At 41.3% G+C, this 17,499-nt stretch overlaps 1 pseudogene; it reads right to left on the bottom strand.

Moving 5' to 3' along the window:
* Positions 1-1,532: 1,532 nt before the first annotated feature.
* On the bottom strand, positions 1,533-1,898 carry LOC100352859 (eukaryotic translation initiation factor 1 pseudogene; annotated as a pseudogene).
* Positions 1,899-17,499: the final 15,601 nt, after the last annotated feature.

Raw genomic sequence — 17,499 nt, forward strand, 5'->3', positions numbered from 1 at the left:
GCCTAGTGAGCCGTGGCGCCGGCCAAACTACCAGTTTTTTAAAAAATATTTATTTATTTATTTGAAAGTCAAAGTTACACAGAGAGAGGGAGAAACAGAGAGAGTAAGAGATCTTCCAACTGCTGTTTCACTACCCAAATGTCTATAACAGCTAGAGCAGGGCCAGGCTGAGGCTGGGTTCAGGAGCTTCCTCTGGAACTCTCATGTGGGTGACAGGAGCCAAGGTACTTGGGCCATCCTCTGCTGCTTTTCCCAGGCCATTAGCAGGGAGCTGCATTGTAAGTGGAGCAGCTGGGACATGAACCAGCACCAGTATGTGACACCAGTGTCGCAGGGTGGTGGCTTTACCTGTTAAACTATCTTTACCGCTAAACTATCTTTTTCTTCCATCTAACCACTAATTCTAGGTTGATCTATTGCTTCTTTTTTTTTTTTTTTTCTTACAGGCAGAGTGGACATTGAGAGAGAGAGACAGAGAGAAAGGTCTTCCTTTGCCGTTGGTTCACCCTCCAATGGCCGCCGTGGCTGGCGCGCTGCGGCCGGCGCACCGCACTGATCCGAAGACAGGAGCCAGGTGCTTCTCCTGGTCTCCCATGGGGTGCAGGGCCCAACGACTTGGGCCATCCTCCACTGCACTCCCCGGGCACAGCAGAGAGCTGGCCTGGAAGAGGGGCAACCGGGACAGAATCCGGCGCCCCGACCAGAACTAGAACCCGGTGTGCCGGCGCCGTAAGGTGGAGGATTAGCCTAGTGAGCCGCAGCACCAGCCTGATCTACTGCTTCTAATTATGTACCTACAGCCAACTCTATCCTATTCTCCTGATATTAGGAATGTTATTCATAGTTGCCTTTTCAACATCTCAATCCCAAATGTTAACCAGAACTTTCGTTTTCAAATTTTAAAAATGTGATTCATGACAAATCACATATAAAATATATTCAACATCAGTAGCAATAAATAAATGCAAATTAGAACCTCAAGGAGATTACTACACACCCTAAGAGTGACTACAGTAAAAAATAAATGCTAGTGGATCACTCACAGAATATGGGTGGGAAATTAAGCCCCCAGAGTGACCCTGGGATTCAGTTTAGTAATTTCTGAAAACATGTTATGACCTATGACCTGGACGCTTTGGCATGTACCCCAGAGTATAAAGAGTTATGTTCACATCAAAACTTAAACATGGATCTTCATAGTAGCTGAAAACAGTCAAGATGATCATTAATAGGTGACTGGTTAAGCAAACTATGGTGCAGTGTGTCAGTGTCAGCATCCTGGTTTTGACACTGTACTGTGGTTTTGCAAGATGTTAGCAAGCTGAGTGAACAACATGGAAGATCATTCTGAGTTATTTATTTACTCTTTTTTTTTTTTTTTTTTTGCATGGCTCTTTTCAGTTTATTGCATGAAGGAGTTAAACTAGTCCAAGTTAAAAGCAGACCCTAAATGGTTACATCATACAAGCTGTGAGGTTTTTAAACTTGTGACAAGGGACAGAAAGGCAATTCTACTCATTGCAAGGAAATCCTCAGTTACACTTCTGTGCCACAAACACTTGAAACCCATGAACCTTCAGCTGATCGTCCTTAGCCAGTCCAATCTCTACCAGGAACTGGCGCTGGTTCTTGTGCTGGTTACCCTGTAGCTGAATTACTTCTCCATATTCTGGGTGCTCCACTACAGTACTGTTGCAGGCATATTTCTTAAACACCTTTACTAGTTTCTTTTTATCGTAATCATCAACAATCCCTTGGACAGTAGGAAGGGTCTTCCTGCCAGTTCTCTGTTGAATTCTTACATGGATATAATCCTCAGTGCCAGCGGGAACCAGGTCATCATCCTTACTGACATCAGCAAAGGGGTCGAAAGAGTGGAGGTTCTGGACAGCAGACATAAAATACAATTCCTTTTCCTCGGCAGGCCAAAATGGCCTGCGGAGAAGGTGGGGTGGGGTGGGGGACAGAGCATCTGGAAGACAGGGGGCTCGAGGGAGGGGCTGCTGAGTCCTCACTGGCAGCTCAGTGTCTGGGGCCTCTGAGTTATTTCCAACAACCGTATGTGAATCTACAATTACCTTCAACTTTCACAATTGAATTTAGAAAGTTAATTACATTTGTTTAGGGTAGAATAGAATAAGAAAGTTGGTAAAGCATATGGGTGGGAGTGTGGGCATGGTGGGAAGAATTACTATATTCCTAAAGTTGTAATTATGTAATTTGTATTCCTTAAATAAAATGTTTCTTTGGGAAAAAATACAAAGAAATTAATTTAATTCTGAATATTAGAAAATGCCCTTAAAATTATAATCCATGGTGTAACTATGTCCTTAATCTTATATTATTTCATTAAATCTTGCATTAACAGTAACCTAAAAAAACTTAATTCTTCTTCATTTGATATACTTGTGCATTGACTTTCTCCTTTTTTTCCTGTTAGTAATTCTACATGGAGTCATTCTGTCTTGGATTTCCACAGGAGTCCACACCCAAAAAAAAAAAGAAAATAAAACAGGAAAGGTCCTTTTTAATATAAAGATACTCATGTTCTTTTCTTTTATAAAAATTTGTTTGTTTACTTCACAGGAGACACACACACACATCTTCCATCTGCTGGTTCACTCTACAAATTGGCCGCAATGATTGGTGCCAGGCCAGGCCAAAGCCAGGAGCTTCAGCCGGGTCTCCCATAAGGGTGCAAGGGCCCAAGCACTTGGTCCATCTTCTGCTGCTTTCCCAGACATATTAGCAGGGAGCTGGATCAGAAGTGGAGCAGCAGGGACACAAGCCGGCGCCCATATGGGATGCCAATGTTGCAGGCAGCTTAACCCATTGCACCGCAGTGGGTCTTGTTAAAAGACATTTCAAGTATGTCTGACTTGAAACAGATAATATTTGATTAATATACTGTACCAATGGCATGCATCTTTTATTGCTCTCTGTTCTGAAGGGAGGGAAGAACTTCCAGTTCATGCATGTCCTTACCCAAGAGTTGAAGGGGCCCATGAACCCAGGTGGCTCCCACAACTCACATGACCATCACACTCCTGGAGCCCTGATGCCCCTGGGTGTTGCAGGCATGACTGTGGATTTTCATATTGATACAGAAGCCCCTTAGTCTGCTCTCAATCCCCAAGGTGTAACCCTACCCTCAAGGAATTGTGTCATCATGGGAGTAGATGGCAACTCCCACTCCCAACAGTTCACTTTGCCTTTCAAGTACTACCTAACTACCGCAGTTAAATTAAAGGAAATTTCTAGTGGAGTACATATATCAAGAATTAAACCTCTACCTCTGGAGTTCTCACAGACACACTCAGAGGATAGCTCTGCCTACTCTTCTGAGTCAATTGAGTACCTAAAATTTATCCTCAAAAGATTAAAAGGTAAGTAGAATTTTTGCTTTTGCTGTAAATTTCTCCCTAAAGAGAACAATTGGAATTGTTGCGCTTCCCAGATGACATGCTTTTCCTACTTTTTCTATCAGTCTGGAAACTGCCCCTTTGCAGGAAAACTCCCTGGTAAACTATTCCACTCTTATTCCTAAAGGAGAAAACCATATTGTAAACCATAAAGTCACTTGAAGAAATCTGCTGTCTTGGGTGACTGAGCTCAGACTGCTGGCCAGGCTCTAGAATGACTGTAAGATTCTTCAGATGCCCCAGCTAGATCGGCCGTGGACAACCAATTAACCCTGGATTACCTACTGGCAGAATAGGGCAGAGCATGTGCAGTGATTAATAAAACTCATGGACCTTAATGTAGCAACAGTGAGCTTGTGGATGAAGATATCAAAGGGATTTACGATCAAGCCAAGAGGCCCTATGATTTTGGTAATGGAAGTCCCTTGGCTTCCACCATCTGCAAACAGTAATAAGTGCTCCTGCATCTCTGCTCTTTCTCCTTTTCAGCCCATGTAGACTCATCTTAATTGTCAGATTTTTCTCTTCTAGAATCCAATGGTTTCATGTAAAGATGATAGATATGCAGGCATTCTAGCCATTACCAGTGAATGGTGACAGACTTCTAGCTCCTCCAGTGGAATACCTAGGTCATTTAGCAAGGAATTTTCATTCCCTGGCTAGGCAGGGACAATGTTCTGACACAGAATGAAGTTACAAAAGATGGACTTTCTTCCTTTTGCTTCCCCCATAAGGATTAATGGGTACAAATATCTGAGGGAAGAAAGAAATTATAGATAAAAAGACAGTTCAGAATCAGAAAAAGAGCCAGAGGAAATATGTGCACCACACCCTTGCCCTTGGCTGCTTCTAAAATTCCTCGCAAATCCATCAACCTGAAATCACAATTGTAGCAAAGCCACAGCACAGAACCTGTACATGCCTGCTGATCACATCTGAACAATGACCTATAGCATATTATAATTCCATTATCATAAAATTACTGTGCTGGTACTCCTACTTTGGTCATACATCAGATGACATTATACTACTGAAACTTCCTTAAAAGACCAGAAAATGGGAAGTCACAAAAGTTGTGAAAATCTCTGCCATTTCCTAGAAAGCTCTACCCAAAACATCACCTCCTGTGCCTCCAGGGAATGGGGCGCAGGTCTGCTCAAGAGTACTCACATCACTTCTTGAATACGTACTTTCGCTCTGCTAGCAAATCTTATTCCTCTGCCAACCTTCATCTACATCTTGTCCTTAAATTCTTTCTTGCCTTGGAAGCAAGAACTTGGACCCAAACATCCCACAACGTAAGCACCACCTGGATCAAGAAATATGGGTATAGACTCAGGGAGCTCCAGAGGTATTCACTGCCACCAGCCAGATTGTTTTCAAAGTAACCAGCTTTCTGACCTTTATTTCTATTAATTAGTTGTTCCTGTTATTCTACTTTGTATAAATAGGAGAAATGATATAGACAAAAATGAAATCCAATTATCTTTCTCACTATCTCTTTTCCTCCTTAAGTGTCTTTCTACTGGCTTAATGAACTAGAACTCCTAAGTCATCTTTTTCTTCTTTTTATTCCCTTATTTATCATTTATGCAACTCTAGTGTCAGTCAACTAAAAATTTTTCAAATTTATTCTTGGGTATTTCTTGCTATGAGTATTTATTTAGTAGATCACTACACTTTTTTTTTTTTCCTGGAATTTGTGGTAAACACCTACATGATGGCCCTGTGCTCCATATTACTCTCCCTGTCTTAATCTTTTCTCCCTATGACTTCCAATGTGCTCTTTCTAAAATACAGGATAATCAGTCCCACACTTGCTCGAGATCTAGCTTTGTCTTGTTTATTTCTGGATTTTATACAAGGCTCTGGATGATCAGTCTCTTGAACATTTTTCCATGTTCACTCTGCTTTCAGATCCCAGAATGCGCTCTACTCCAACCATATGGTCTGTCTTACAGTCTCCAAAACGGAAATACTCTTTCATGCACCTCTAAGTATTTGCAAATGCTCTGATTTCTTCCTAGGATGCTTTTCTATCGCCTTCTTTATCTAGTAAAAAGCCTACAAAACCCTCTAATCTCAATCAAAATATTCTCACTATTTCTCCCCTCACTCCCAAATACAATTAGTAGCTTTGTGTGAGACTTATTCCAGTATAATTCTTAGATACTTCTTTTTTTTTTTTTTTAAGAGTTTTTTTGAGAGGCAGAATTAGACAGTGAGAGAGACAGAGAGGAGAAAGGTCTTCCTTCCATTGATTCACCTCCCAAATGGCTGCTACGGCCAGCACGCTGTGCCAATCCGAAGCCAGGAGCCAGGTACTTCCTCCTGGTCTCCCACGCAGGTGCAGGACCCAAGCACTTGTGCCATCCTCCACTACCTTCCCAGGCCACAGCAGAGAGCTGGACTGGAAGAGGAGCAACCGGGACAGAACCAGCGCCCCAACCGGGACTAGAACCCGGAGTGCCAGCGCCGCAGGCGGAGGATCAGCCTAGTGAGCTATGGCACCATCCCTTAGATACTTCTATGTAATATGTGTACAAGTATTTATTGGCACATCTCTGTTTCACAGATTATTTTCTCTGCTCATAGATTTTTCTACTCTTCCATATATCCTCTGTTTAGAATATAAATATTATACAATAAGAGTTACTTTTCGAATGAACAGCAGTAAAATTAAGAATAAAAATGGCAAATAGAAGCATAATAATATTCTCCACAAGCACCAAGAAAGTAAGGGATATGTTCTCACACAAAAAAGGGCATTAAACTAATCTTAAAGAATGGGTAAAATTTGGTTTGAAAATGAATCAGAAACATATCTGTCATTAATTATAAGCAGAGACACTTTTTTGGGGGGAGGGTGGTGAGTAGAGCACCTGCTGGTTCCACACATCACTTAGAAAATGCTCTTCAGAGCGTTTCGCATGATGAAACTATTTCTTTGGGCCATATGACTCAGTCTCAGGCCTTGGTTCCTGAATAGATCTTGACAAATTAGAACTCATAAGAGAAGCATTGGCCTAGAATTAGAATGTTTCTAGGTTCCAATCCCTGCTGTTTGCAGTCTTTGATGTTTGATTGGTCTTTGATATGTTCCATATTAACCTCTGTATAACAGGGAATACATGCCATTATCCAAGGGTGTAATATGAGAATTGAATGAATAATATTTATAAAGTGCTCAACACAATGCTTGGCAAGCTGTCAGTGCTTTGGGAATTTTAGTGTCCTGTTATGGTTCCCAATACATGCTTGTGATGTTTTTCTTTGATGCACTTACTGTTTATGGCAGAAGCGGAGATGGGAGAGTGGAGGTGGAATATTGTGTATATTGACTGTGTGGAAGACTATGTGGAAGAGCCACTAACACTACCCAGGGCTGAGCATAAACAGTAAATCCTGCTGTGGCCCTGTGTTCTGCTGACCTCTGAGATTCTCTGGAGGCCCAAAGTGGCCTGGACTGCTGACACAGGCATGTTGAAAACTGTGTTGCTCTGTTAAAACAGCTAGCTCACTTCACCTGACTTGGTACAGAATCAGAGCACCATACTCATTCCATCTGATTTGTGCTTAGAAGAGATAAAGAGAAACAAATGTCTGAAAACAAAACCCACATGCCGAGACAGCTAATCTTCCAGCTGCCATCAAGGTTGCACATAAATGAATCTATTCTTACCTTGATGGTCTCTATTCCTGCGGCTTAACAACACTGTTCAAGCATGTAGTATAGTATAGTATGTAGTATAGTATATTCAGTATAGTACATCTGAAACTGTGAGGATTGAAGATCCTGCAAGCAATGGCTGACCATGATTCAGCTGCATCTCCTGATATTTGAAAAGAAAAAAAATAGCTACAACATAATTTTTTCTGAATGATACCACATACGTTATCTTATGTGGCATACTTCATTTTTTACAGATTTATTTATGTGAAAGGCAGAGATGAGAGAGAAAGAGAGAGAAAAAGAGAGAGAGAGAAAGAGGTCGGTCTCCCATCTGCTGGCTCACTCCCCAGGTGGTTGCAATGGCCGGAGCTGCACTGATCCGAAGCCAGGAGCCAGGAGCTTAATCTGGATCTCCCACATGGGTGCAGGGACCCAAGTACTTGGCCATCTTCTGCTGGTTTCCCAGGCCATAGCAGAGAGCTGGATTGGAAGTGGAGCAGCCGGGACTCGACCTTGTACCTCAGGATTCGACCTTGTGCCCATATGGGATGTTGGCACTGCAGGCGGCAGCTTTACCTGCTATGCCATAGCGCCAGCCCCAGTAACAGATACTTTATTAGCTTCTTGTTTGCTAGGCACATTATTAAATGCTAGGGAATCTGTGACAAACAACAAAGATGAGATATGACCACAAAGTTTGAATCCGTGTAGCCAATCAACAACATGTTTAAGCAAGTCCCTTCTTCACACAGCTAGTAAGATGGGCAGAGAGCTCAAATCACATAATTATTTAGCAAGATATATATTGAGCACTAGGAGACAGGTGCAGTAAAAAAAATACATTGGAGATGGGCAAAGATGCATGATGTAAAGCGATCCTTGGTGGATGATTTGGATTATGAATGATAAAGATATTTGTAGATAAAGACATTGGGAGCAGGAGGAGGGGTTTGCGAGAGAGAGAGAGAGAGAGAGAGAGAGAGAGAGGGAAACGACCTGTATTAATTTTCTGTTGTGCACATTGAATTACCACAGAGCTGTGCATGAGTTAGCTGGCCCCACTGCTGAGGAATCCCAGGGTTGCAGTCCAGTTTTCAGCCAGCTGTGTCCTCATCGGGTGGTCAGGTTCTCTTCCAGGCTTACCTGGAAATTGGCAGACTTTTTATCTGGCAGCTGCAGAACTCATGTTTAACACGTCTTCACAGCTAACAAGACAAAGACATTCTGACATTGCTTTTAAGGACCTCGCCCCATTAGCTCCGCCTCACCCAGTATAATCTCCTGTTTGACTAATCCACAGTCAGCTAATTAGTAATAAAATTATAGGAGTGATATTCTGTCAAAGTCGCTGGCCCCAATCACATTCCAGGGGAGGTGATTATACAGGGCATGAACATGACGAGACAGGAATCTTAAAGAGCATGTTAAAAGTTTGGTCAAGGTCAGACTAAGTTGTCAGCTGACATTTCTGTCAACGACAGTTAGCCATCTGCCTTGATCTCACGTGTGTCTCTTTGCCCTGTCTAGGGGAGATTTGCAGTGTTGAGAGTTAGCTTGCAGAAATGGTCTAGGTAGGTTCAGTTGTGGTTCAACCTCTCGTGGAAGTATGGCTTCAGGTAAGCTACTTGACCTCTCTTATGGCAGGAATTATGAGTTCACTTAAAAATTTTGATGTTATCTTATGTGGATATTATTAGGTTAATTGTAATTTTAAACTAGTACATCTGTGACCATTTGGTAGATTTAATTGTAAAGGAAATTTCTTCCTTAGAAGAAAATAAGTACAAGTCTTCTTATTAACAACAAATATCGTGATGAGAATGAAAAAATAACCTTATCTTATTCTGTAACTGAAGATCACACACTGTTTGTGTGTTAGGTGCTAAAAGATTTTGATTTGTTAAACGGTTGAGCCAGTAAGTACAAGGACAATTTAAAAATTTCATGGGAAATTATTTCTTCAATTTTTCCACAAAATTTTTCAATATTTACTTTTTTTTTTTTTTGACAGGCAGAGTGGATAGTAAGAGAGAGAGACAGAGAGAAAGGTCTTCCTTTGCCGTTGGTTCACCCTCCAATGGCCGCCACGGCTGGCGTGCTGCGGCCGGCACACCGTGCTGATCTGAAGCCAGGAGCCAGGTACTTCTCCTGGTCTCCCATGGGGTGCAGTGCCCAAGCACCTGGGCCATCCTCCACTGCCTTCCCAGGCCACAGCAGAGAGCTGGCCTGGAAGAGGGGCAACCGGGACAGAATCCGGCACCTTGACCGGGACTAGAACCCGGTGTGCCGGTACTGCTAGGTGGAGGATTAGCCTATTGAGCTGTGGCGCCGGCCAAAATTTTGCAATATTTTCATACCAGATCCCTGCTTCTAAGGGGAAAATCTTTAGTGTAACAAACCCAGTGAAAAGAGCCTTCTCGAAGAACATGGAGGCATGAAGTAATGAGGAATACATTCATCCTTTTAAAAAATATTTTATTTCTTTATTATTTGAAAGGCAGAGAGCAGGGAGATTTTTCATTTGCTAATTTACTACCCAAATGCCTACAACAGTTGGGGCTGGGGCTCACCCAAACCTGAAGCCTGGAGCTCAGCCCGGGTCTCCCACATGGGTGGTGATCATCCAAGTGCTTGAGCTCTCAGCGGCTGCTTCCCAGCATAAGCATTCGCAGGGATGCTGAATAGCACAGCTGGAACCGAAACCCAGGCGCTCTGGAATGGGATTCAGGTGTTCCAAGCACAGCTTAACAGTCGTGCTAATGTCAATGGAGAGGGGGTAACTCAGTGCTTAAAATGCAGTTACAGTTTGGTGCTTCCTCAGTGGACAACTTGCTAATGTGGAGGACATATCTGGACAAATGTAACGTTGATATCATCCTATAGGAGACTCAATCTTCATATCCATCAAGGGATGGATTTATGAAATATGAATTTCAAAAAAGGAAACTTGAATTGTGAATGTAACCTGCTTGGGGACAAATGTAATATACTGAGAAGACACAGAAGTGGTTTCTCAGAATCCTTTTTCTTCCGTATTATCCATTGTTTTTCCTTTTCAAAAAGTCTGACTGCAAATGCTCAGTGGGATGGGTCTGTAGACATGTATGTTCTAGAGAATTCAGCTAGGCCATGATAGTCTATTGGAGAGTATTGTGATATAGCAGTGGTTTTCATAATGCATTGAATTAACTGGGTCTAGAACATTGGTTCTCAACCTTTGGTATATAGATTCTGATATACAGATGAGAATTCTCATATACAGTGTGGTGAAGTCACCTGATGGTGTAATGTAGGTGGTCTTTATTTTTTTTTAAAGATTTATTTACTTGAGGGGCGGAGTGACAGACACAGAGAAGGAGAAACAGAGAGAGAGGTCTTCCATCTGCTGGTTCATTTCCCAAATGGCCTCAATGGCTTATGTTGGGCTTATTTGAAGCCAGCAGCCAGGAGCTTCTTTCGGATCTCCCAGGTGGGTGCAGGGGCCCAAGGACTTGGGCCATCTTTTACTGCTTTCCCAGGCTGTAGCAGAGAGCTGGATCAGAAGCAGAGCAGCCGAGACTAGAATCGGAACCGATATGGGATGCCAGCACTGCAGGCAGTTGTTTTACCCATTATTGCCACAGTGCTGGCCCAAGGCTCTCCTTTTGAGAAAACAAAACTTGAAATCACTCAGAACAGAGATTTAGCAGAAAAATCTTTTCCCCTCAACCTCTTTCAGCTCTAAGAGCCTGCCATTTTTATCATTTATACGTAGAACATCAGAGAGTTCTATAATACAAGGTAACAACATAATGCAACTAAATCACACAATAACAACTCCTTAACATGTATTGTGGGATTATTATATCTATATTCAGCTGGTGGAAAAAGCCACTGAACTCACACAAAGATCTCAGCCTAGAAAATGCCAACAGAGTTGAATGAACTAGAAAATTTTAAGACATATATTAACACAAAAAAATAAGAAGTTAGTTTATTTTGAAACGATAGTTTATGCATCAACTAGGGTGGAATTAGCTAGTCTCTTGGTCATTCTTAATATTTTCCCAGGCAGGACCTTTTCCACGTTGAGAAGGATGGACTTGTGGGGAAAAATAAAGGTGAGACCTCAGAAACACAAGTTGTATCCTTGTGAAGGGAATTATGAGGGCTCCAGAGGATGAACTCTATTCCTGGGGCATAAGTTTGAGGGAGAGGTGCTTACCTCTACAGGGGGCTGTTTTCTACCAACAGATAGATCTGCTGTGCTTCTCAGAGGTCTGACTGTTATGGCATCTGAGGGAGGAAGGGCAGGAAGTTTATCGTGGGACCACCACAGACCTTTGGTCAGCCAGTCAGGGACAAGTTGATAGAATCTCAGTCTTTGGCAGTGCCATGGGTGAAAGACGGGGCGGGGGGGGGGGGGGGTGACAGAGCCCAAACCAGCTGGTTTCTACATATTCTCTTCTCAATGCACTCTTGATAGTCTATTTCCCACAACCCAGAATCTTAGTATCTTCTGTGAGACTCACATAGTTCAAAACCTGGATGTACTTTGTATCTCAACCCTGAAGTGCACTTTCAGTGGAGGCTTCATATTCTTCCAATCTAAACTAGGTTCTCAGTAAGTATTCCTGTGTACAGAACTTCATGCTTTCCTTTATACTGTTACTTGTAATATGTATCAAACTGTTGTCTTTTTCTTCCAGGAAGATAGGCTCTTTAAAGACAGGGATTTTGCACACTATGTTCCTATTGGATCTGTTGCCAACTTTATTCCAATATGTATAGTCTGTTACCAGAAACAGACTGAATCATCTTGAATAGATAACAAGTGAATGAAAGGATAGGTCAATCAATAGCTGTGGTGTATTTGCCCATTGCAACATATGAAACAAAGAATGAAACCTCTGCCCATGTGAGTTTCTTTATCATTAGATGTAACTTGATTTATATTTAATTTTTACTGTAAAACTGAAATAGTTTTATAAACTATGCTCCTTGAAAAGTTATCATCCAATTATTCCATTGCTGCCCAATTATTCCACAACTATTGCATAAACATTCAATCTCACTTTTAAAAAACTTTATTTAAGTTATACAAGTTTCATGTATTTCACATATACAGATTTAAGAACAGGTGATACTTTCCACCCCACCCCCCCTCCCACCCACATTTGAATCCTTCTTCCTCTTCCCTCTCCCATTCCTATTCTTAACTTTTACAAAGATTTAGTTTCAGTTTAATTAATGATCATAAAGTTAACCCTACACTAAGTAAAACAGTTCAATAAATAGTATGAAGGGGGAAAAAAAAACACTATTCCTCAACAGAAGAGACAAGGATTGTAAACAATCATCAAATCTCAAAGTGTTTATTTCACCTCAGTACACCTATTAGTTACCTCAGGTGAGGGAAAATATATGGTATATGTCCTTTTGGAACTGGCTTATTTCACTCAGTATAATGGTTTCCAGTTGCATCCATTTTGTTGCAAAAGACAGAATTTCATTTTTTTTTACAAGTGAGTAGTGCTCCATAGTGTATTTTTACCATAATTTCCTTATCCTGTCAAGAGTTGATGAACATACATGTTGATTATATATCTTAGCTGTTGTGAATTGTGCCGCAATGAACATGGGGTTACAGATAATTCAATCAGATGCTGATTTCTTTTGGTTTGGGTAAATTCCCAGAAGTCAGATGGCTGGGTCATATGGTAGGTCTATATTCAGATTGCTGAGGTATCTCCATACTGTCTTCCACAGTGGCTGTACCAATTTACATTCCCACTAACAGTGGATTAAGATACCTTTTTCCCCATGTCCTTGCCAGCATTTGTTATTTGTTGATTTCTGTATTAGAGACATTCTAACTGGGCTGAGGTGAAACCTCATTGTGGTTTTGATTTGTATTTCCCTGATGGCTAGTGATCCTGAGCATTTTTTCAAGTGTCTGTTGGCCATTTGAATTTCCTCTCTTGAAAAATGCCTGGGGCCGGCACCGTGGCTCAATAGGCTAATCCTCTGCCTTGTGGCGCCGGCACACCAGGTTCTAGTCCCGGTCGGGGCATCGGATTCTGTCCCGGTTGCCCCTCTTCCAGGCCAGCTCTCTGCTGTGGCCCGGGAAGGCAGTGGAGGATGGCCCAAGTGCTTGGGCCCTGCACCCCATGGGAGACCAGGAAAAGCACCTGGCTCCTGCCATCGGATCAGCGTGGTGTGCTGGCTGCAGCATGCCGGCTGCAGCGGCCATTGGAGGGTGAAACAACGGCAAAAGGAAGACCTTTCTCTCTGTCTCTTTCTCACTGTCCACCCTGCCTGTCAAAAAATAAAAAAAAAAATAAAGAAAAAAATAAAAAGAAAAATGCCTGTTCCATTCCTCTGCCCATTTCTTAATTGGATTGTTTGTTTTGTTGTTTTCAAATTTCTTAAGCTCTTTATAGATTCTGAATATTAACCCCTTATCAGTTGCAAAGTTTGCAAATAATTTCTCTCATTCTGTCAATTCCCTCTTCACTATGATGAGTTTTTTTTGCAATGCAGAAGCTTCTCAGATTGATGTAATCTCACCTGTCAATTTAATTGACTGTACCTCTGGGATATTTTCCCAGAAGTCTTTGCCTATGCCAGTGTCTTGCAGAGTTTCCCCATTGTTCTCCAGTTATTTGAGGATATCAGGTGATAGATTTAGTTCCGCGATCCACTATGAGTAGATTTTTTTGTAGGGTGTAAGGTAGGGGTCTAGTTTCATACTTCTGCATTGGAGATCCAGTTTTCCCAGCACCATTTGTTGAAGAGCCTATCCTTGCTCTAGGAATTGATTTTAGCTCCTTTGTCAAAAGTAAATTGGTTGTAGATGCATGGATTGATTTCTAAGCTTCTATTCTGTTCCACTGGTCCACACATCTGTTTTTGTGCCAGGACCAGGTTGATTATAACCGCACTGTAGTATGTCTTGAAATCTGGTATTGTGATGCTTTCGGCTTTGTTTTTGTTGTTAAGATTGCTTTAGCTATTTGGGGTCCCTTGTATTTCCATATGAGTTTTATTATCTTTTTTTCTTGATCTGAGTAGAATGTCATTGGTATTTTTATTGGGAACACACTGAATCTGTAAATTGCTTTTAATAGTATGGACATTTTGAAGATATTGATTCTTCTAATCCTTGAACATGAATGATTTTTTCCATTTTTTATGTCTTCTTCCACTTCTTTCTTTAACATTTTGTAAATTTCATTGTAGAGATCTTTGACATCCTTTTGTTAAATTTATTCCAAGGTATTTAATTCTTTTTCAGCTATTGTGAATCAGATTGATCTTAAAATTGTTTTTCAGCCATGGTATTGTCTGTGTATACAAAGGCTGTTGATTTTTGTGTGTTGATTTTATATCCTGTCACTTTAACAAACTCTTCTATGAGTCTTTTAGAACTTCACTATATAGAATCATGTCAACTGCACATAGAGATAGTTTGACTTCCTTCTTTCCAATTTATATCCCTTTGATTTGTTTTTCTTGCCTAATGGCTCTTGTTAAAACACCTAGGGCTGTGTTAAATAGGAATGGTGAGAGAGGGCATCCTTGTCTGGTTCCAGATCTTAGAGGGAATGCTTCCACCTTTTCCCCATTTAATAGGATGCTAGCCGTGGGTTTGTCATAAATTGCTTTGTGTTGAGGAATGTTCCTTTTGTACCCTATTTTCTTAAGGTTTTCATCATAAAAGGATGCTGTATTTTATGAAACGTTTCTTTGCATCTATTGAGATAACCATATGGTCTTTGTTCTTCAGTTTGTTATTGTGATGTATCACATTGATTGCTAATGTTGAACCATCCTTAGATACCACTATATATCCCACTTGGTCCTTGTGAATGATCTTTCTGTTCCGTTATTGGATTCAATTAGTTAATATTTTTGTTGAGGATTTTTGCATCTATGTTCATCAGGGATGTTAGTCTGTATTTCTCTTTCTCTGTTGTATCTTTTTCTGGTTTAGGAATTAAGGTGATGTAGGCCTCATAGAAGGAGTTTGGGAGGATCCCTTCCTTTCAATTATGTTGAATATCTTGAAAAGAATTAGAATTAGTTATTTTTTAAATGTCTGGTAGAATTCAGCAGTGAAGCCCATCGGGACATGGGCTTTTATTTGCCGGCAAGGTCTTTATTAGTGATTCAGTCTCCGTTTTGGTTATTCATCTATTTAGGTGTTCTGTGTCTTCATGACCCAATTTAGGAAGGTTGTATATGTCCAGGAATCTATCCATTTCTTCTGGGTTTCCCTATTTTGGCATACAGCTCTTTGTGGTAATTCCTGATGATTCTTTTTATTTCTTTGATATATATCATTATATTTTCTTTTTCATCTCTGATTTTATTGATTTGGGTCTTCTCTTTTTTCCAGGGGTTTTTTTTTTTTTGGTTAATTGGGGCAATGGTATATGGATTTTGTTCATTTTTTCAAAAAATCAGCTCTCATTTCACTGATCTTTGTACTTTTTGGTTTCAATTTGCTTATTCTTTAATTATTTCTTCCTATTAATTTGGGGTTTGTTGTTCTTCTAAGTCCTTGAGATTCATTTACAGCTCATGTATTTGATCCATTTCCAACTTTTTTATGTGGCACCAATTGTTATAAACGTTCCTCTTATCACTGCTTTTGCTGTATCCCATAAGTTTTGACATGTTGTTTTGTCATCCTCGTTCGTTTCAAGATATTTTTTGATTGCTACTATGACCCACTGTTCATTAAGGAGCAAGTTGTTCAGTCTCCATGTGTTTGCATTTGTTCTAGAGATTCTTGAGTTGTTGATTTACGCCTTCATTCCATTGTGGTCAGAGAAGATACATAATAAGATTTCAATTTCTTGGAATTTGCTGAGACCTGTTCTATGGCCTAGCATGTGGTCTACCCTAGAGAAAGTTCTATGCACTGGTGAGAAGAATGTGTATACTGCAACTGTAGGATGAAAAGTTCTGTAGATATCCATTAGGTTCATTTGGCCCTTAGTGTCTACTAGCTCTGTTGTTTGTTGAATTTCTATCTAGTTGATCTGTTCATTGATGAAAGTGGGGTGTTAAGGTCCCTTGTAATTAGCGTATTGGATCTATGTCTTCCTTTAGATCCATTAACATTTCTTTTAAATAGCCATGTCCCCTGTAATTAGGTGCAGGTACATTTATTTATTTTTATGGTTTTTTTTAAGGATTTATTTTATTTATTTGAAAGACAGAGCTACAGAGAGAGGTATAGACAGAAGGAGAGGTCTTCCATCACTGGTTCATTCCCCAGATGGCCACAATGGCCAGAGTGCACTGATCCGAAGCCAGGAGCCAGGAGCTTCTTCCGGGTCTCCCAAGTGAGTGCCGGGGCCCAAGGACTTGAGCCATCTTCTACTGCTATCCCAGGCCATAGCAGGGAGCTGGATCAGAAGAGGAGCAGTCAGGACTAGAACTGGTGCTCATATGGGATTCCGGCGCTTCAGGCCAGGGTGTTAACCCCATTGTGCCACAGCACCGGCCCCGCAGATACATTTATAATAGTCACATCTTCCTGTTGAGTTGATCCCTTAATCATTACATAGTGCCCTTCTTTGTCTCTTTTAACAGTTTCTGTGTTAAAGTCTATTTTGTCTGATATTAGGATGGCTACACCAGCTCTTTTTTGGCTTCTATTAGCATGTTTTCAGAGGTTTCACTCTGCCCTGATAGCCAGTTCAGTCAACAGAGAGGCAAACGTTCCCCGAGCCAGCTCTGCCTAGGCAGCTTTAACCTCAGAGATTATAGTGTGTTGGGAGACTGGTTTTCTCTCTTACGTGGGTGCCCAGCCACCTGTCAGTTCTCCCAGCCAGGCTCAAAGTCAGTGAGGACTATGTATTTTTCCCCCGCTAGAATCTCTGGATCACATATGTACACAAGAGCCACTGGCTGAATGTTGCTCTCTCCCCACCACTGCTGCCAGTACTGCTGAGAACAGAGCATTCTGTCTCAGCCAGTGGCTGTGCATAATGGTTCCTGCCCTTTCTCAGCTGGGCACCTGGCACTGTTAAGGGGAGGTTGGGGTGAGATAAATGTGCCCTTTTACTTCTACTGGGTCTGCGGGTAACTGCTAGCCCCTAGGGCTCCAGTCTGGACTCACACCATGGTCTTCCTCTGGCGAGATCACCACAGGTTGCTGTAGTCTGGTTTCACCTCCGGCTCTAAGCTGCCACATGCTGTGGGTCTCAGCTGCTGCAGTCATATGTTAAGCCTGTGTTTGTGCTGTGTGTGTGCATCTTCCACACAGGACCATGGCATTTGTCTTTTTTTTTTTTTGTAGAATTTCCAGTATGGTTTTCTCTCGTATTTTTCAGAGAGTGCACCTCCCATTTTTTTTTTTAACTATTTATCCCTGGCCTAGTGTAGTATGTCACTAATTCACCATCTTGG

This window comes from Oryctolagus cuniculus, chromosome 12 (assembly GCF_964237555.1).
Source record: "Oryctolagus cuniculus chromosome 12, mOryCun1.1, whole genome shotgun sequence".
NCBI classification, from domain to species: Eukaryota; Metazoa; Chordata; class Mammalia; order Lagomorpha; family Leporidae; genus Oryctolagus; species Oryctolagus cuniculus.